Source organism: Arctopsyche grandis, chromosome 3, assembly GCF_051622035.1.
Source record: "Arctopsyche grandis isolate Sample6627 chromosome 3, ASM5162203v2, whole genome shotgun sequence".
Taxonomy (NCBI): Eukaryota; Metazoa; Arthropoda; class Insecta; order Trichoptera; family Hydropsychidae; genus Arctopsyche; species Arctopsyche grandis.
In genome coordinates, this window is record NC_135357.1 from 33,579,429 (window position 1) to 33,602,781 (window position 23,353).

Genomic DNA, 23,353 nt, shown 5'->3' on the forward strand with positions numbered 1-23,353 from the left:
TGGTCTCTAGCTATAACATAAAACATTTTTTAAACTACTTACACGTATGTAATTCCGTATATTTACTCACATAAATGTACATATGTATGAAGATATGTATCATAGATACGAGCTGGTACATCGAAATTGTTCTTTCAAAAACCGATGCGTATTCAACAGACGCATATAAATCACGTCGACGTTTGAACTTGAAAAGTTGCGTGTTCTATTTGTGTAAATCGATCACAGATTGAGAAGCTGTGGTGCAGACTGGGAGCAGAGGAGCAGAGGCATCGCGACGCCAGTTCGCTCGCGACCGTCGCACCGGGCGACCCTCCCGGAAAAGCGCTTTCCCGGAGCATCTCGCACTTTTCCGATCGCAAATTCGAACATGGTACTCGACACCGACCTGTGTTTTCGCGGACTTTTCGCATGAAGCATCATCAAATCGAGTGATTCGAATGATTTAAGCCGGCTGAAATTTCCCAGTGTTGAATTCGTTCCTGCATTCAATCAGGAAAAACTTTTTATTTCAACTCAAAAATTGGTACAAAATAAATAAGCTCTCACTCTATACTATTTTAAAATATCAGTAATAAATTGTACGATCTGTCTGATTTTTCCGCTAGATTAAATTCAGAAATGTCGCATGTAATTTTAAACCTACAGTGTATGATATAAATCAAATTTTTTTCAGGATCAAATTAAAATTTTCGGTTGAGAATTTTTTGATTTATTTGCAGTGCAGTGGCGGCGCGATCACTGTTTTATTTATTTGTATTTTTACTTTCTCACGTTACGCCCTTCGAATACGTCACTCAGTGAAAATTTCATCGTAGCCTTATTTCCCGTGTTACCGGTCGTGTGTACGAATTCGCAGATTCCGGGAAAATCCCGGGAAAGTAAGCAGGTGCGCGCCGGGATTTAGAGGTAAATATTTATATGGAAACGAATTTTATATTCATTATTTTTTCACATTTCAAAATAAACATGTGTACTTTTGTGTATTATACTTTTAAATTTAAGCGGATCTCAAAATTGTACATGAATTCAAACAATATAACTCATTTTTATACTCTAAAGCTATTCAGACCCAATTCGATTTGAATAAATTGTTATAATTTGAAACATAATTGAATAATTTAATAATTTGACTGATAATACACATTAAAATGATTTTAAGTGTGTAAGTTGTAGACTTTTAACAAAAGTCTTACATAGATTAAATTTGGTAATAACATATCCTTAAATGAGCGTAAGTAATTATTTTATGGATTCAAAATCAAAATGATTTAAAAAAAAATACTCTTTAGAGTTCAGGTATATTTTTTATAAATAGAATACGTTTATTCTACATACATTCCTAAATGTAAAAAAACATGAAACTTTCATAAATTAATAGCCTTCTAATTATCGAAAAAAAAAACCGTCTAATTTTTTCGACATGTTAAGGACCATTCTAATATGTTTTTTAATTCATTCAAAAGTAATTGTGCGCTAATTTCTAATAAAAAATTGATTTCTAATTATTATTAGTAAAACGTTGATTTATAAATTATTCACAATATATGTAACTATTCTGTATGAAACATTTTTATTTAGTTTATTTTATAAATTTAACTTACATAGTATTATAAATTTTTCCGCTCTACAAAATGCAGAACGATCTTATTTCCCTATTTTTAGTACGCTCTACCTGCTCTAATAATATTATAATATTAAATTTACGTTTTCAGAAACTCTCATCTTTTGTACAATATAGTTTAAACATACGATACAACAAGATTATATATTAAAAATGAACAAAAATAAAAAAATAAAGTAGAGGCTGAATATATTTCTATTATATTACATTAGGAAATATTTGGCATTGTACATATAATCTAAGGGTTTGGAAGTATCCTTTGGGAAAATCATGGACATAATTGGAATTAAACGGCACTTTGCCGGTAATTAAATTTACACAGCTCTCTGTGGACTCCTATTAGTGTAGCGTTTTGGGAAAATCGAGCGGAAAAACTGCGATTTTTCCATTACCGTATTTCACGCTATAATTGATCGTACAATTGGATCAAGCACACTTTCCAGCAAAATTCAACCTAATTTTCAAACAAAATTTAGCACTCAATTACACATCACAGGTATATAAATGTACACATTCATTTTATAATGGCAAAAACAGTTCATTTTAAATAAATAAAACTTCACGCGTTTGAGTGAGCGTTATCTCGTCTCTTTGATCTTTTCCGACTCGATTTGCATGTAATTTTTTTTTCCTACGGATTATTTCAGACGAGTCCTTCAAAAAGACACACTGTCACATTTTCAGGCACAAAAGACCCCCACACACACATACAGGGTGTTTCAGCGAGCTATTACAATAAATTTGCTCGAGCTTATCGGATGTTCTCGCACAATGAGGGGCATTTATTGCGCGCACATTCTCAAGAGATAACCTTTGATATGCTAATACCATCTTCTCATATCATATTACGCATATAAAATATCAACACGAAGGACGAACGCGATCCAAAATGCCGGGTTTTATTTGGGAAAACATGAAAAACTTCCGGTGTAAGTCGAGTCGAAAGGCGGCAGGAAAATATTCATCATTACATAGCTTTCAGGTTAAATTGCTCTAAAATAAGTATTTTAAGTGAAATTTTATATTCCAATTTAACAAGGCTTTGTGGATATACTTTACCGTATGATATTCAAAAAAGGACATGCCTTCCTTTTAGAATAAAATAAGTGATCTTTATCCTTTGTAAAAATCGTCATGCTTTTGCCTTTATTTCAAATAAGATCAATATGAAATATACATATGTACACAAGTACGTTAACAGATATAGAAAACAAGGGCTTGTATTTCAATGTTCAATTACTGATTCATATGTTCGGTCAGTAAATCATATAAATTGTAAATAATACCGAAATGCTCAGTTCGTATTGTAAGTAGTCTGAATATAATAATCTGTTAAATGGAAATAAATTAAATGGTCTGTAATTAAGTAATCATTTATAAAAAGGATAAATATTTAAATTAAATGGTCAGTAGTTCAAAAGAAGGACATTCCATCAACAGTTAAATGAATTAATCGGAATATATGAAAAAAATCACTGTATGATTTGAACACACCCGTAAAAAAATACACGAAATATTGTTAGAAAACGGCTTGAACCTAAAAAATAATATGCAAATATCTAATTATTTGATAGAATTAAAAAATAACATTTAGAGAAATACCAAAATTAGTCATGGTCAAGTAGAACAGTGGTGTAATTGTGAACCTTATTGAGAAAACACAATCAGATAATTCAGCATATCTGGTGTTGCTTTTTACTGACCATTTTTATGAATACTTTCTGACATTTTTTATTTAGTTACTGACCGTTATTGTGATTACTTACTGACCATTATTATATTTAGTAACTGCTAAAAATATGAAATCGACATCCTACTAATTTTAAAATGAAAATTTACTCTCAAAATATTATACATATATAGTGTTGAATATAAAGCTTTGATATAATAAATTGATTTTTCTTTCACATTTTAAAATTAAATGTTTTTCATTTCGATTCCTACAAAGTCCTTTATTTATTTTGAGGATGAAAAGATTACATGTTTTTCATTTCAATTCCTCCAAAGCCCTTTATCAAAATTTATTCGTCCTCCAGTCTTATTATTTTTATGTTTGATCACGCCAGCAGCATAGCTCGGACGTTAAGCTTCTGCTTACCGTCAAGAAGGTGCCGGGTTCTATCCCTGAATGAAAATGAATTTTTCAGAGTATGCTGTGGGTCAGACCTGGATTTGTGACTCCAGGTTGATCGTTTCCTATCAGAGTTTGCCAATTTTCTCTGATTTCATTGTTGAAACGGTTCCCGGAAAAAAAAATTGGCTAAAAATCCTTCCTACCTACTATGTCACCACTATTTGAAATTTGATGGATGTACAATTCATAGATGTTTCGTTAATTTGCGAGTTTTTTCAGTATCTCGCAATTCAACGACTTATAATAAAAAAAAGCTGCATTTGTATTTGTAATTGGCCAGGAAGGCGCATTGGGATTTACCTGTAAAGCCTTCCTGGTATATATGTAAAATAAAAAAAAATAAAAAAATAAATAAAATAAAATTTACATAGTTTGGATTCAAATATGAGACGTTGTTCAATATTTAAACGTATAACGTAATATTTGAATATAACATGTGAACATCAGTTTCTCGTAGAATGCTTTCAATATTTTCTAATAAATAAATAATCTTCTAAGGAAACACACATACATAGATATTCAGACATAAATTTCATAAATGATTGCTTGAGCAGTCTGCATTTTTCTTCGAAACAGGTGTCTGGCTGAATTATTTAACAGGTGAAAGATACGATATGTATAGGTACATATTTACATACATATGTACATATGTACCTATACATATGTAAGTGCAGAACGTAAAATTACATTCTTAATAACATGTCAAACGATATATGTATGTATATATATATATAAAGTATTTTTTAAAAGAAAACGAAAAGTCTCTTAAATGTAAGTTCCATCATGTAATGCTTTTCTTTTATGAATTTTTATGTAATAAGAAGCACACAAAAATAGATTGTAAGATTATCTATCAATTTTCAATGAGCCTTTTAGTGTTGAAATACAAACATATAGTTTTTGAATTGGCTTGCGACTAAGCACGGTTGACTTTTTACTAGCCTCTTCTTACTTTCACTGGATTAATAACAAAAATTCGTTTATTTTATCGAGGTAAGCCAGTTATCAATACAATTTTTGTTATTAATCCACAAGAGTAGTCGAAATATGATTTTTCTAAGTGCAATTTTATTTAATTCTCATATAAAGATAATTTAATATATCATCCCTATTAATTCAATTCAGATTCGTGTAAATACGAGTAAATACTAGTACGAGCTTTTAGCTCGTAATTTTACCGATTTAAAATTCAGCACACTTCCAAATAACCCTTTTAAACAAAAAAAAAATAGTGTGGTCAGAAAATTACCCAATAAGCATGTTTCAATAAAAAAAAGTCAATATAAAATAGTGTTACGTCCGCCGCGGATTGAGCGAATTGCACTTAGACTAACGGATATCTGTTATCGGATTAACTAAATGCATGCACTTACTTCCAAAGATTATATCTGGACTCTAAGTGCATTTAGGCTAAACAATGACCGTTATTAGTTATTTCTCAGAATCGGTACGGGAAGACCCAATGTCTTGGAAATAGATATCCGAATAGGTGACTATACAACAGGTAAACAGATTAGGCGTCCTGAGAGATCTACCCTTTATAAGGCGGTACGTAGGCGATATAATTCATTCTGGACTTAGCAGTGACACTGCGTGTATCTCCTTCATCATCAATAAATGCTGTGAAACGACTGTTGGCCTTTTACTTGGATCCTCCACCCACCCCTACGCAACAATAGTATTAACAGTGGGAAAAAATCCCAAGTAAAAATACGTACTTTTGACTTTTGATTTGAACTGGACGACTACTTAGAGATATTTGAAAGCTAAAAAGTACTATAAATGGAAGATAAATTACCCGACTATAGATTCCAATTTTCATTTTGAACAGGAAATTGACAGATTTTGAGACATCGACCGAACAGCACAAAGATATAGAAAAATCGCGCGATTTAAAAAACACATATACGTATATCCGAATCTCGAGCCAGTCAACATTTTTATTACCAGATTCGTGTTCACTGGGCATAGATCTATAAGAAAAGTCATATCTTGTCTCTGAACCATTTTTAGTGTTAACAGTGTTATTAATGCTTAGTTTAACAATTTCATATGAATAAAATTAAACGATGGGACTCATGTAAATACTTATACTAATCATAAATGTATATGTATGTATATGGTAAATCCAAAAAAAAAACAAAAAACCTTTGGAAAACCTTTATATATTTTGTTACGAGTCAAATAAAGCAGTCACGTAAAAATGTATGTAAATCTATGTATATAATCATACATAATATTAAAATTGCAGGATGGTATGATTATCTCAGTTTATTGTACAAACAATAACGTTACGACTATTTTGATATTCACGAGCATGTAAGAAGATGATAATGATGCCTCGTACATAATATTATAAGCCTAAATAATACGGCAAATAACATTCGAACAAGAAGCCTAATTAGACCGTATTTTTTTTTCATGTAGCTTTTTTCGTGTGGCCCAATTTAAATATACTTTTTATTCACTGTTTCATACCCTTTTGATGTGCCCCCCCTTTATCCCTCCCCCGAATGACTTGTTTGTGATTTTTTTTCATCTCTTCCCTCCCCCTCCCGTTATGTACATATTTTATTAGGGGGTATTTACTCGAGAGAGCGCTTTTTACTTCGGAATTAAAAATGAAAACGAGGAGTATAAATCCTCATCTGCAATTCTTGAAACAAAATGGTGTTATATTACGACGGTTATTATATCGGAAAGACTTTCAAATTCACACTCAAAAGCAGATAGGATCATTACTGTGAAGTATGCGTTGTAAAACATTCATTTTGTAATGAAAACTACAGTAAAATGATACAAAAAAAGCTTAAAATATATACTATATATATTTTACAAATATACATAATTAAATGCATACATAAAAATGAATTTTTGATTGCTTCAAATGAAAATTTAAATTTTTCAATTGAAGTCGTTATACAAGGTGCTGAATTATATACGTATGTAGTGGTTTTGGTGTCAGAAGTGGGATATATTATATTTTATCAAGTAATCATTCTTGATTATTGTGTTAACATTTTTGAAGTCATCTGAAATGTTATAGTAAAAATACCTTGTAAATATGAGACGATTGTTTGCCCTCGTATTAAATAAGCTTACATTGTTTTGGCACAGTATTACAATACAATGTTTTGTTTTAAATTAGTGAAGTGCAATATATTACATTGAATTGCACATTAGTTTCTGTATATTTTTAGTTATATGAAAGTAGAACACTAGAAAAATATACGATAAATCAACATTTTGCTTTGTATGCATAAAAAGATTGCTTGAAAGTTAATTAATTTTGACTCGAACGAAAATTTGAGCATTCTATGTAATTTGATATAAATTTATTTACATATGTATATTCAAAACAAAATTACTTCAAGACATTTTATACAAAATTTTACAATTCAATTCATATTTAACCTGGCGATCTATTTGATTTCTAAGTATATAAAAATAAATATAACATATTTAATATAGGTTTTTGAGCTCTTTTTCCTATTACGCTGTACATATTAAAATTATAATAATATAATACTATGATTACTAACAAAATTAATTTAAAATTGTAAAATAGAAAATGATCAGTAGATCAGTAGCTATTAAAATAGATATAAGATGTACTGTGAACACAATTTAGGAATAATAAAAAGGATTTAAAAATCAAAAATAACATATTTAAAAACGAACTGAATATTTGTATATTTGTATGTGGCGAGTGCATCGCAAAGTATAGAGCTTTAAAATAAAAACAAATTTTAGAATTATCAAGAGTTATATGTATGTATATCGATTTCAATTGTGATTTTGATTTCGGTTCCAGTTCCGGTTCCGGATCCAATTTCTATTTGAATTCCAATTCTCGATTCTTATTTCAGTTTCAACTCCCGATTCCTATTTCAATTCCGGTTCCGATTCCCACTACTATTCTGGTTCTGGTTCCGATTCCCATTACTTTTCTTATTCCGGTTCCGATTTAGATTCCAATTCCTTATTCTTATTTCAGTTCCGATTCCCGATTCCTATTTCACTTCTGGTTCCGGTTCCGGTTCCGATTCCAATTCCTTTTTCGGTTCCTATTTCAGTTCCGATTCCCGTTTCTTATTTCTATACCCGTTCCTATTTCAGTTCCAATTCCCGATTCCTATTCCTATTTCGTTGGTGACTTCGGTTCTACATATATCGGTTCCGATTTCAGTTACGATTACGATTACTACGACAATCGTTGTTGTTTGTTATTATTATTACACATTTAAATGCATGTTCAATTATTTTTCCGAGACCATCCGTTGAAATATCAACGAGCACAACAATATTTGATATTGTATGATTGCAAATAAATAAATAAATACGTTTGTGCCCGTTATTCATATAAAGCAGCTAACGTTTTTGAATGGTAAACTGACATGAAGCTATGCAATCATCTAATACATTTAAAAAGTTCATTATTTTAAGCACTTTCGACGGTTTTTCCGACCATATAATTGTTCCAAACCTTAAATTATAAGCGTACGGGTATATTAATATAATATAATAAATTTTTATATTCTATTACCCATTGAAATATATAAAGCCGAGGAAAATACTAGTGAATATATATATATGTATGTAGTACATATGAGCTCTATGTTGGATGTATGATATGTTAATTTGGATAATATCCACTGATCAAATCATATTATGGCTAGTTTGATTTGGTTAAATCTGGGTCAGACGGTGTCCGAACAGTGATGAATGAAAGTGTATGATTTTTTCTGGTGGTCTTTATTGGGTTTCGTCTCGGGTTTCCGGTTACGTCGGAGTTTCCTTTCGAATTTCCACTTCGTTTTCTCCGTCGATCGTTCGTTATTGCACCTATGAAAAGCCGATGAAGCCATTAAAATATTAATTAAACGGCCCGAAGGCTTTGCGGCGCGTCGCGTCGTCCCGTTTGCCAATTTTCTTTCGTACACAATTTTTGCGTTTCTCGCTTTCATTGTTTGCACATCGTCAAAAGGTCCTTCGCTTGTCAAAAAATAGAACAAACTTTTTTGTTTCCCAGTACGAAATAATAATAAAAAAATAAAGATTTTCCGACGCATTTATTTTGTTTTTCTTTTTAACGCCGCGCACTCGACTCACCGTTAAAAATTTTCAATTGAAATTTTACGTTAAATTGAATTTTACTTTGTCTTTTTCCTTGTATTCATTCGCCTATTTCAAAAGATGAATTGAAAACCGTTGAGGTTTTTTTGCAAAAAAAAATTTTTTTGCAACAATGTCAATTTAAAATGTATTTTTAATTTAAAAAAAAGTAATAAGAGAGCCAGCGACTAAATTAGTTTCACTTGAAAATATATATTAACTTCATTTATAATGTAACATCATTTGCTTTTATTAAAAAGTATATTGACCTAGTTTCAGTCATATTTCATTACTTAACAATACAATGAAATTAAATTTTAATTAAATTTATAACCGAAGAACCAGGCGTTGACCAAGCTTTTTTTCATGGGAGGCCTTCGATCCTAAGCTCCGAGACTTTATATTTCTGAGTGATTTATAGCATCTATGTTTTTATTTATTTATATATATTTTAGCTATCAAGCTAATTTAAAAAAAAATACATCTTAATTATTATACTTAACTCTAAAATTTATAATTAACTTATATGTACTGTCCCTCACAGAGGTGTCTCTTCGCACCTCGCAGGAATGCATCCATGTTTTTAGCAGACCTGACGCACTCAGGGAGGGCATTATACATGAGCACACCCCTGTGAAAAACACCCCCAGCCGTCTTATTCTTTCTTACTCTACTTACAACTAGTTTGTCCTTATTTCTAGTATAAAAACTATGTTTATCTCTATTCCTTATTATATAATCATCAAAATACTTAGGTAATAACTTATGATCTAACTTATAAACAAAAGACAATGTACTAATATTTAGACTAATTCTAATACTCATCCATCCTAATTCATCTAACATACTTCCAATACTCTTAAATCTACTCACATTCAAAATAGCTCTCATAGCTTTATTCTGTATTTTTTGTATTTTTTCTAAATCTTGGCCACTAAACAAATTAAGCACAGTGGCACAATAAACCACATGTGGCAAGACAATTGAATTAAACACTAAAATTTTACTTTTTTTACTTAAAATATTTCTTAATCTACATAATACACCAACTTTTCTAGCCATTTTTTTTATTATATAGTCAGCGTGCATTTTAAAATTTAGTCCTGAATCTATGTATACACCTAAGTATTTTATATTTTCAACTTTTTCAATTAACTTATCATCAATTCTAATTTCATTCAATATATTTTTATTTTTACCATTCAACCACATCATTTTTGTTTTATTCACATTCAACTTTAATTTATTTTCACACAACCAGTCATTCACATAATTTAATTCTATATTTAAAATCTCAGACATTACATCAACATTCTTTCCAATTATATATATCAATGTATCATCTGCAAACAAATGTATTTTACACATCTTAATTACCTTAACAATATCGTTTATATATAATATAAATAATAAGGGTCCCAATTTGGACCCTTGCGGCACTCCATGAGGTGTTACAAATTCAGAGGATAACACCTTATCAATTTTTACTCTTTGGCGTAATGCTAATGACTGAGAGGTCCCAGGCTTGAGCCCTGGTTTGACCTCGATTAAAAAGAATCATACGCTGCATGATTTAAATGCACTGGTAAGACTTGGATATTTGTGACTTCAGGTCGATCGTTTCCAATCAAAGTGTGCTATCAATTTATCTATTTTCAATATTTAAACGGTTCTTCACCAGATTGACCGCCTACCGTTTATTTGTCACCACTATTGAATATAATTAATAATATAAAAAAAATATATTAACGTTGGCAATTACTTTCGTCTAAAAAATTTAAATTGCCATTAATATAAAATAAATACGTATTCCATAAATAAATTACTAATATAAACAACTAACCTATTTTATATTAAAATTCTCGGTCGTTAAGCTTTTGCTTAACACTGGGAGGCGCCGGGTTGGATCCCATGAGCTGACCGCGATTGAAAAGAATTTTTCTGAGTACATCTGTAGTGCTGCTGGTCAGACTTGGATATTTGTGACTCCTGGTCGATCATTTTCTATCAGAGTTTGCTAATTTTCTCTGATTTCATTGTTGAAACGGTTCCCGTTTAAAAATTGGCTACAAATCCTTCCTACCTACTATGTCACCACTATTTGAGTATGATTAATGTACAATAAAACTTATGTACAATTCATGTCTCGTTAATTTGCGAGTTTTTCAGTGTCTCGTAAATCAACGAGTTGTAATAAAAAAAATGCTGCATTGTAATTGTAATTTGTAATTTGTAATTTGAAGGCGCATTGGGGTTTACCTGTAAGGCCTTCCTGTTTATATATATATATATATATATATATATATATATATATATATATATACATATATGTATATATATATATATATACATATATGTATATATATATATATATATATATATATATATATATATATATATATATATATATATATATATATATATATATATATATATATATATATATATATATATATATATATATATATATAAAAAACTTTTACAGTCACCCAAATTGACCTTCATAATCCGAGATTACTTTGCATTAAAATTCAGCAAGGTGATATTGAATTGTTAATTATTAATGTATATATGCCGACGGCAAAACCAGAAAACTTTGAAGATTTTACTACTTGCTTGGGCATTGTTAATGCCGCTATCGAAGATCATAGTCGCTCGAATTTTATTGTCATGGGTGATTTTAATGCTCATCCTGGCTCTTTATTTTGGAACGAACTACTATCCTTCTGTGAAGAAAATCATTTGAGGATTCATGATTATGCGTGTCTTCCATCTGATACATTTACATATGTTAGTGACGCACACGGCTCCTTACGGTGGTTGGATCACTGTATCACATCTGAAGGAATTTTAGGATCCATTCAAGATTTTAAAGTCCACACTGACGTAGTATGGTCAGATCATCGTCCGCTTTTTGTTATAATTGCTTCGAATGGTCTGAATCGTTCGAGACCATATCACAATTATCGTCATCGCGACATTGCAACTTGGATGCCACGCAACCCTTCCGACATAATTGCATATTCACTAGAAGTAATTAACTCTTTGGATCGTATTGTATGTGATAATAATCTTCAAAATTGCAATTTGAGAAAATGCACTGATACTGAGCATAGGACTTCCATTAATTACCTCTATCATTCGATTGTAGATGTGTTGAGAAATGCCGCTTCGACATCATTTTCTTCACCAACGCATCAGTATAATGATAAGAGGTTTAAGGTGGTTCCTGGTTGGAACGATCAGGTAGCGGCACGCTACCTAGATTCGAGGAACTCATTTATAGAATGGGTCGCAGCGGGCCGCCCTTCTACAGGAGAAATTGCCGACCGACGTCGTCATGCTAGGCATGTTTTTAAAATTGCACTGAAGGTATGTCAACGCAACGCTAATCAAAGTATTATGGACAAGATAGCCCTATATCATAGAAATAAAGAATTCAAGCAATTTTGGAATGCTACAAATGCTATTTTAGCAGTAAACAGTACTATCCCGGTACATATTAATGGAATCTACAACCATCGGAGTATTGCCAATATGTTTAGCAAGCATTTCAAAGAGTCGGATTTGATGGGCAGGGCTGATATGGTTATGTCTATCTCAGAAGATTCGTTTTTCGTCATAACTGGCGAAGAAGTTGAAACTGCGTTAAGGTCAATGTCTGGAGGGAAAGCAACTGGTTGGGACAGCATTAGTACGGATCATGTTCTGCATAGTGGTAAGAATTTCTTCATCATATTAGCAAGGCTTTTCAATGTGATGATTTTGCATGAACATGTACCTGAAGAGTTTTCAAGGACGACTATTGTTCCTGTCCTCAAGTCATCAAAGCTTGATGCTTCAGTCATTGACAGCTATCGTCCTATTGCTCTAGCCACCATTTTATCTAAAATTCTAGAGAAGATATTGAGTTGCAGATTAAGTGGCTACCTTTTGTCAGCTGATGAGCAGTTTGGATTCAAGAAGCACTCGTCGACGGACATGGCCATCTACACTTTAAAACAGGTAGTGGATTTTTATACATCGCGAAAAACTTCCGTATACGCCTGTTTTCTAGACTTATCCAAGGCCTTCGATCGAGTGGATCATGATCTACTTTGGTCCAAACTTTTAAAAAGGGGAGCTCCAAGTCAAATCGTGAGGTTTTTAGCATCCTGGCACCGGAATCAGTTCAGCCATGTACGCTGGGGGAATTCATACTCTGATCCCGCTTCTTTGAAGTGCGGGGTTAGACAGGGTGGGTCAATGTCTCCTGGCTTATTCAACCTTTACATGGATGAACTTTCACATCGCCTTCGACAGACTGGAGTTGGTTGCCACATAGGAGGAATATGCAGTAACCACATCAGCTATGCGGATGACATGGTGATCTTGGCGCCTTCTCCGTCAGCTCTGAATCGCCTCCTGGAAGTTTGCTCGAGTTATGCTGCAGAACATAATATGCGGTATAATACGAGTAAATCCATGGTATTGATTTTCCGATACGGTCGAGGTCCTCATTTCGTCCCCAACATTATTTTAGATGGGCGTAATCTTGAAACTGTTAGGGAAGTCAAGTATCTGGGACACTTGCTGACGGAGGATCTATCTGATGACCGTGACATCGAAAGACAAAGAAGAGCCATTTGTGTAAGGGCAAATATGCTGGCTAGACGATTTTTCCACTCCAGTGTAGAGGTTAAGAGACAATTATTTATGTCCTTTTGTACTAGCCTCTATACTGGTGAATTATGGACCAGATACAAGCGGGAGACGATGAGGAAGATAAAGGTACAATACAACAACTGTTACCGTGCTCTTTTCGGGTTACCTAGGAGCTGTAGCGCGTCGCAAATGTTTGTAGAAGGGCATGTGCCTCATTTTGAAGCCATTCTCAGGATGAGAGCGGCCTCTCTACGTCTTCGTATATTTTTATCGCCTAATTGTCTTCTTGCTGCTGCATCTTCTCATTTGCATTCTTCATTGTATGTTCGATGGATGGAACTGCTACACCGACCGCCTTGAATAGACATAAAATTATTATTATTTATTATTATTAGACTTATTTATTATTATTTATTTATTATAATTATTATTATTATTATTTATTATTATTATTATTTATTATCAGTAATATTTATATATTTACTTATGTATTTATTTATTTATTTTTTGTTAACTATTTTTCAATACTTTTTTTTTTTTTTTTTTATTATCTATATATTATTTATATGGGCGTTGGGGATTGCACTATTCTCCTCATCGTCTGGAATAAAAAACTATTATTATTATTATTATTATTATATATATATATATATATATATATATATATATATATATATATATATATATATATATATATATATATATATATATATATATATATATATATATATATATATATATATATATATATATATATGTAAAAAATAAATAAATTAATGTAAATATTTCAAAATATGAAACATAAACTCAAAATTAAACCAAAAATAAAAGTCGAATTCAATCGACCGCTACACACGAACAATGTTGTATTTCTTGACCAAAATGCAATGTGAAACTGAAACCAAATGTAATTGGAGTAGGGGGGGGGTTTTGAATACGATAGCCTAATGCTAGATGGGATTTACGTAAGTCTAATGCTAGATGGGTTCCACTATAATAGGTAATACAAAAAAAAACATTTAAATTAAATAATAATATATTTATAATAATATCATATTATTATAATATATATTATATTAGTATAATGTATACTAACTATTATAATGTATACTACTAAATAGGTAATTTCCTAGAGGGGGAGGGGGGTAGCTCACTAACCAACGGTGTAAAACGAGTTCGGCCGCATAAATCCAATTCACTCTATCGTGCGTGCGGAAGTTTACTCTTGAAATTGAATTTTGATTCAATTTAACATCAAAATAATTCACCATTGGTCCATTTTCAATTTCATATTGTATTATAAACTGGCAATAAAACTTTATGTTCAAGTACAAGAACGGAACCTGTTCTCGGCTCATTTGCAGTTAAAAATTTACTATTACACAACAATAAAAATAAAAAAAGCATTATTATTATAGCGTATAGGAAGTGCCAACGGCGACGATAAATAATATTGAAAGTGTGACAAATTTACGACGCGATGAAAAATTAATTTTCCCACGGACTAGTCCGGCTCGGAGTTTTCCTTTTAGGTTCATCTTATTTTTCGGGGAATAAAGAACGATATTGTTTTCAAAGAATCGAACGTTACAAACAATGTTCGATCGCTTCGATAACCAAACCTACATAAAAAAAATACTAGATGGGACTCGGAATAATCGTCCTTTAGTATTATTTTTAGACGATATATTATCATACAATACGTAATACATACAATACATATGTATGTACTATTATATAATATAATATATCGTATATACGGCGAACGAAATACCATATCGACTGTTCAACGATCTGAATTCGTATTGACTTTGTATTCATGCGATACGGAAAACGAGCTTTTTAATCGTCCCATATATAACTGAGAATACTTTCGATGATTTCGACATTAATATTATCGAAATAAAAATACAAGACATAATAAAACTTCATATACATGTACGTGTATTAGAGTGTTTCTAATATTGTCAAAAACTTTCGTTTGACTTCTGACGTTGAAAAAAAATTATATTTTTCTACATTTGCAACTTAAAAGTCGACGCTTCTATCGTGCATGACCTTCCTTACGTTAAATTTTTTTTTAATTATTTTTAGTATTGTTTCATTACGAGAGTGCCCCCAGCCAACACCTATGGCCAATTTTCTCCATAAATATGTACTTATTTATAATATTATTGTAATTTTGAAATGAAATTCAAATAATAGTGACAAATAAGGGTAGGTAGCCAATTTGGTCGGAACCGTCTCAACAATTAAATCAGATAAATTGGCAAACTCTGATAGGAAACGGTAGACCTGGAGTCACATGTGTACATATGTATATACGTATATCCAAGGTCAAGGTCAAGGTTCAGGGCTCGAGCCCGTGACCTCTCAGTTGTTAGCATACGACCTGGAGACACAAACCAAGGTCTGGCCAGCAGCAACCAGTTGGACTCAAACCCGTGACCAAAGCATATATGCTTGCCACTAGTCTAGCCTGCTGGTTATAAGATTCTTTTTCTTAATGTGTAATTTCAACCATATTTAAAAACATCAAAGTATTATTGAACAGTATCTGATTTAAAGACAGATCTTTATCAAAATTTTGCATATAATACATATATAAAATCGGACGCGATGTTTGTATGTATGTATGTATGTGCGGTGCATTGATAAGTATGGGGATTTCAAAAAAACAAATTTTATAACACCAGGAGTATACGTTATGCTTAGGGATGTGGCGTGACAACCGACCGTGTCGAGGAGACGCTGGGAAGCGGGGAAGTGGAGAGGTGTGGAGCGTCTGACATGTGCTCCTGATATTGAGCGCCAAGCGACGTCAGGCCAAGCGACGGGTGACGTCAGCGTCAGATGCGATTAAGTATGCGTGGGAGCGTACACACATACACACATCCACGAAGACACACTCACACACATTCATTCATCATTTCTAACGGGTGAACGGGCTGGATCGGCGAGCGTGTAATGCACGCACTCAAATTTTTACTATGAATACTTACGCGCGCCTATAAATTACCTTATATTACATATATATTTGTATATAATATAAGGCAATTTAGCCAGAAGCAGAGGACGGTCGTTAAGCTTCTGCCTAACACCGAGAGGCGCCGGGTTCGATCCCATGAGCTGACCTCGATTGAAAATAATTTTTCTGAGTATATCTGTAGTGCTGCTGGTCATACCTGGATATTTGTGACTCTGGGTCGATCGTTTCCTATCAGAGTTTGCCATTTTCTCTCATTTTATTGTTGAAACTGTCCCGATTAAAAAATTGGATGAAATCCTTCCTACCTACTATGTCACCACAATTTGAGTATGATTAATGTACAATAAATGTATGTACAATTCACAGATGTCTCGTTAATTTGCGAGTTTTTCACTGTCTCGTAATTCTATGACTTAAATAATAAAAATGCTGTATTATTTGTAATTGGCCAGGAAGGCACATTGCGGTTTACCTGTAAGGCCTTCCTGGTATAATTAAGTCAGCTGATAACTAAAAATAATTGTATGTGATGTATGTATGTAAGCTTATTGTAAAAAACTGAATGTATGTAAGCTTATTGTAAATCATATTAACAATTAGATACAACATAACTTCTTATTGAATACTTATCTCGCAGATAAAACTCCGTGAAGAGATATACTTTTAGCAGTGAAATGTCAAATCTGACATATTTGGCCAAAAATCATTATATATCGTGTATTACCCTACAAGAAGCTACACGCAAAATTTGAAATTTATATATATATGTACATATGAGAGTTAAACCTATAAATATTTATATATTAGAGATAACGAGAACCAATAGAGCAAATTTCATAAAATATAGAGTGAATTATAGGCGTTTAAACAATTAAAATTGATAAGGCCGTGTCATGGCGAACAGTTTACGCCTTGTTAAACGTCAGGAAGATTTACTTTCCCCGTTTTTAAAACGCGTTGTATACGATATTTTATCTCCAACGTAATGGCAGACGATACATTAACGTGTATTGATGGCCAAAATGAGCAATATGGCAAAGTATGAAAACAATCGGATAAGAGATAAAAATGACCACTAACACGAAAACCATGTGAAACGTAAAGGAGGTATGCAAAAATGTAATAAATAACTGTGTTTAATTCGTGCATCAATCCCTTTTCTGAAACCACCCGTTGAAATCAACGAGCACAACACTAGTTTCATTATAGAAGTTTTCATAATTGGAATCCAAATATCCGTTGCCACAAATACTTAAATAATTTAGCACAGATTTTCGGCGGCATTCATGCGGGAAAATTTACCGCTTTTCCGATCAACACAGAAAATCGCTTTAAAGATAGTGAACGGCAGTTGTGTTTTTCCGCGGTTGTTAATAATGAAAGGCCGCAACATAAATTCGCATTCGACCAAAAAGCGACAGAGGCAGAGAGAGAGAGAGAGAACAACTTTTTGTCGGTGTGTTTTAGCAGAGAAATTGAGATAAATTTGCGAGTTTCGAAGTGATATTAACAAACTTTGAAATATTGACCAAAAACTCTGGGGAAAACTGGGACGAAATCAATAACACTGTTTTCGACCTGTCAACGACTGGTACACACTTTAGCGACGCGCATACGCGATGACAAATATTTAATCCCACTACATACATACATTATACATCCGGTTATCATTTCGAACCATTATAATCCCTAGATAGATAAAATCACACGTCCGCTAAATTTAAATAAATCCCCCATATATATATATAACATAAATATAATATAATATGCATGTCAACTTTCGGTTCAGTTCAATCAGTCGTTATTTTTAATCTGTTGGGATTTTTCATCCTATATAGAAAATCGTCGAATCGAAAATGACTGTTCAAATTACGTGTTGATTTTTCCAGATGTAATATTTATTACGTATCAAAATGGCGACCTTTGGGAAATCAATGGAAAACCCACTCGCGAATATTCCCGATGGGTTTGCTAATCACTTTTTTAAATTAATTTTAATCATCGAATGACGAATCAAAATGGCAACATGTGACGCGTAATATGCGTAGTATAATTATGTAATATGAAAATATTATTGAGGCTCGTTTTTGATTGTTAAATTGGCATGCAATTAGAGCTCTGGAGCGTCCTTTTATGAAACAAATTAAAAACAAGACTGAGAATAATTTCAAACGAATTCGACAGCACTCAAATGTTCAATTTAAAAATAATTAACGTTTTCAAATTCGTATTATTATAATCGTTGCGGAGAGTAGAATATAATTTGATGAATTTGTCAACATTTTCTCGAATACCAAAGCCTTCACTCCGTCTTATTTTTTATAAAACTAGCACATAGTAGCTTAGAAAACTTTAATAGGCATGAGTTTTTGGCAGAATAATTTTAATAGTATGGAATTATTCTATTTTATTTCATAGAACATGAAAACTCGCCTATACAGATTGCTCCAAACCAAAGAGTGCACTCATACAGATACAATACAACATACATAAGAACATTTTGTTATCAAATTGGCGAGGGAAAGAAGATGGCAAATTTTTAACATGAACTGCTTCAATTAAAATCATAATAATTGGCAAATTCTGATGAGAATTTCAAACCAAGATCTGACCAGCAGCGGGTCTCTAGTGGGAATCGAACCCGTGATCCCTCTGATCGAAAGCATTATATGCTAACCACTATTCCACGTCATTGGTTAATATAATTGATATAATTTAATATCCTTCAAACAAATTTTCTGATCCGGAGGATTTTAATTTAATTTTTATTTTTTATTTTCAATTAATCATGCACACTCGCCTAACACATTGCTCCAAAGTGACGAGTGTGTTAAACATATTAAGACTATAGAAATTATATATTACATATATTAAATACAGAAATATTACATACATCGTATGTAAATCGAAACAATACCTGACATCTTACATTTTTCATGTAACAATACGAATTTTAACATTCAATAAACATCCACAGAGACATCTATGGTGACAAATCTGGCCAAACCTGAGATACAACAATAAATCAAGGTTTTCGATAGAAAATTGGAGAGGAAAAGCCAATTTTACAGGAACCGTTTCAATGAAAATCAGAAAAATTGGCAAATTTTGATTAAAAACGATCGACCTCAATAAACCAAGGTCTGGCCAACAACGAGACTCTAGTGGGAATCAAACCCATGACACCTGGCACGAAAGAATACAACACTCACCACTAGACCACGCTGCCAGTTGATGAGTACAAATTCTCTATACTTTTTCTCTCTCAAAGTATATACTTTTGAGAGAGAAAAAGTATATAATAGGTACATATATTACACGAGCCAAATTTTCCACTAGATTTCAACGTTAATGAATTGTCTCGTCTGTCGAGATAAGGCCGGATTTTCACACGAGCCTTTTCTTTATTTCGACGAGCACTTTATTTACATACAACGTACCAAATCCGAGTTGAATTTTTGACGGATCGATCGTGCGTACCCTTGCGTGGAAAATCCGTTTTCATACGTTTCTCGATTGATACATTGAATATTTTATAAGCAAACAAATGTCACTCGGCTCCATTCGATACACGGATCCAAGATATTTCCATCGTCAACAATCTCTCCCCAATGCACTGAAGGAGGAAATTTTGCGAAAATTTACTCGCCAACACAAAGACGAGCAAGTTTCCCGTGAAATTGCTTGATTGACGCGCGAGGCTTATCTTCGTACAGATGTATCTCTATATACATACATATACTCGTATATGTATGTATATCTAGTGTGTATACGTCCTTATGTTATTGTTCCCCAGTCCTGAACGACGTCAATCTCATCCTGGAGCGAACAACAGGACGTCCTGCGAAACGTCAATACTCCAGCTCTAGCAAGCCCTGTAAAGCCCACATTGAATTTATAAAATGTTTTTTTTAATTAATATTAAAATATTTTCTTTGTTGCTCATATAGAGTAAATTTACAAGATTCACAATAGTCCTACAGTGGAATTTAGAGATTTAAAAGTGGGCTTGGCTTTCGTCCTGCATCCTGCTTGCACACCACCAGTAAGGTACACAGCAAAGAAATTCCACAATGCAATTTTTTTTAAATCTCCAAAATTAGCCAGTAGTATAGCTCAGTGGTTGCGGTTTATGTTACGCACCAAGAGATTATTGGGTTCGATCCCGGGCTAATCTTTAATATACTGCTGGTTAGATTTGGATGTTTGTGAGTCTAAATCAACCATTTCTTATCAGAGTTTCTCAATTATATCTGATCATTAGTGTTGTGCCCGTTGATTTCAACGGGTGGTTTAAAAAAATAAATGAAACACGAATAAATAAAGTTTTATCACGCGCACGTAATATAATAAATAATAAAAGTGGCACATTATACACTTAACAATCCAACCCGTTCGAAATTATGAATGAATGTGTGTGTGTGTGTGTGTGCCCTAGCGGCTTCGCTCCCCGCGCCTCACCTCCAGCGGCCTGGGGCCTTCGCCCCCCGCGTCTCCGTCACCCTGGGGCTTCGCCCCCTGCACCCCCGACGCCTCCAGTGGCCTGAAGGCTTCGCCCCCCGTACTCTCCGACGCCCAGAGCACCTGCTGCGCTCCGGGATCGTCCAGTACGTCAACCACGGCCGGAGGACACTCGGCGAATTTGATGACGCTCGACGCCCCCCCTTCCCCCACAACGACGCTTCCTGGCATCTCGATTACTCGGCTGTGATTGGTTTTCCATACTGGTTGATAGTCCGAAACATACAAACATATTTAGCGACAGTCGGTTTTAAATATATGTATGTATGTTGAAACGGATCCTTAAAAATTGGCAAAAATTATCCTACCTGATGTCGCAAATCTTATTTATTTATTTATTTATATATATTTTAGCTATCAAGCTAATTTAAAAATACATCTTAATTATTATACTTAACTCTAAAATTTATAATTAACTTATATGTACTGTCCCTCAAAGAGGTGTCTCTTCGCACCTCGCAGGAATGCATCCATGTTTTTAGCAGACCTGATGCACTCAGGGAGGGCATTATACATGAGCACACCCCTGTGAAAAACACCCCCAGCCGTCTTATTCTTTCTTACTCTACTTACAACTAGTTTGTCCTTATTTCTAGTATAAAAACTATGTTTATCTCTATTCCTTATTATATAATCATCAAAATACTTAGGTAATAACTTATGATCTAACTTATAAACAAAAGACAATGTACTAATATTTAGACTCATCCATCCTAATTCATCTAACATACTTCCAATACTCTTAAATCTACTCACATTCAAAATAGCTCTCATAGCTTTATTCTGTATTTTTTGCATTTTTTCTAAACCTTGGCCACTAAACAAATTAAGCACAGTGGCACAATAAACCACATGTGGCAAGACAATTGAATTAAACACTAAAATTTTACTTTTTTAAGTAAATCTTATGTATTATTGTATTGGATGTAAAATTTGTAATAATTTATGTACAAATCTAAAAATAAATCGTCCAGATTAATTGTCCAGAAGGCACATTGGCGTCTTTCTGTCAAACCTTTCAGGTATATATGTATGTATGTAAAAATAAAATAAAATTTATCCATTCAAAAAACAGCTTCATATATGATATATATGTAGATAGATACACCAGGTTTTTTTACATATACATATGTGTAATAAGTACATATACTGTTATTTTATTATTTTATTTTTACATAGAAATATACCAGGAAGGTGGGTTTGCTGCAAATGATTGCAAACCACCAGCCTGCATGCTCTTTCGATTGCATTTTAACTGTTTGAATTTAAGCATGGACGAAAGACGAGATATTAGTAAGAGACGATATGACATTTCGATGTACATTGATGATTGGCAATTCTTAAAATTGAGTTGGATCTTTCTGGCAAGTTTAAAATGGCAAAAGCCGAGACAAAAGTATGAAATGAGCATGCGGGCGCTTGGTTTGCGATCGTTTGCAGCGCAGGGCAGGAAGGCATATGACAGGTAGACTCCAATGCGCCTTCCTAGACAATTAATTACTAGCATTGCAGCATTTTTATAACATAAATCGCTGTATTTCGAGAGGCTGAAGAACACGAAATTAATAATTATTTAATTACCTCCTTTACGTTTCACATGGCTTTCGTGTTAGTGTTCATGTTTATCTCTTATCCGATCGTTTTCATACTTTGCCATATTGCTCATTTTGGTCATCAATACACGTTAATGTATCGTCTGCCATTACGTTGGAGATAAAATATCGTATACAACGCGTTTTAAAAACAGGGAAAGTAAATCGTCCTGACGTTTAACAAGCGTTGTTTAAAAAGGCGTAAACTGTTCGCCATGACACGGCCTTATCAATTTTAATTGTTTAAACGCCTATAATTCACTCTATATTTTATGAAATTTGCTCTATTGGTTCTCGTTATCTCTAATATATAAATATTTATAGTCTTAACTCTCATATGTATATATATAAATTTCAAATTTGGCGTGTAGCTTCTTGTAGGGTAATACACGATATATATTGATTTATGGCCAAATATGTCAAATCTGACATTTCACGGCTAAAAGTATATCTCTTCACGGAGTTTTATCTGCGAGATAAGTATTCAATAAGAAGTTATGTTGTATCTAATTGTTAATATGATTTACAATGAGCTTACATACATTTAGTTTTTTACAATAAGCTTAATTTGTATACAAGTATACAAATTTTTACATTTTGTACATACATCAAATTCAGATATTTGTGACAGTGGGTAGGATGATTTTTGCCAATTTGATGTATGTACCACGTTTCAACAATGAAATCAGATAAATTGGCAAACTCTGATAAAAAACGATCGCCTTGAAGTCACA

At 32.9% G+C, this 23,353-nt stretch overlaps 1 protein-coding gene across 3 annotated transcripts in view; it reads left to right on the plus strand.

Annotated features, from left to right (window-relative positions):
• Window positions 1–257: 257 nt before the first annotated feature.
• LOC143909282 (uncharacterized) overlaps window positions 258–23,353 on the plus strand; it is a 464,755-nt gene continuing 441,659 nt past the window's right edge. The window contains exon 1 of one of the 3 annotated variants that reach the window (XM_077427196.1): window positions 258–526. The gene's annotated coding sequence lies outside the window, so the exon portion shown is untranslated. Of the gene's footprint in view, window positions 910–23,353 lie in introns of all 3 variants that reach the window. The other 2 variants (XM_077427195.1, XM_077427197.1) reach the window with 2 other exon arrangements.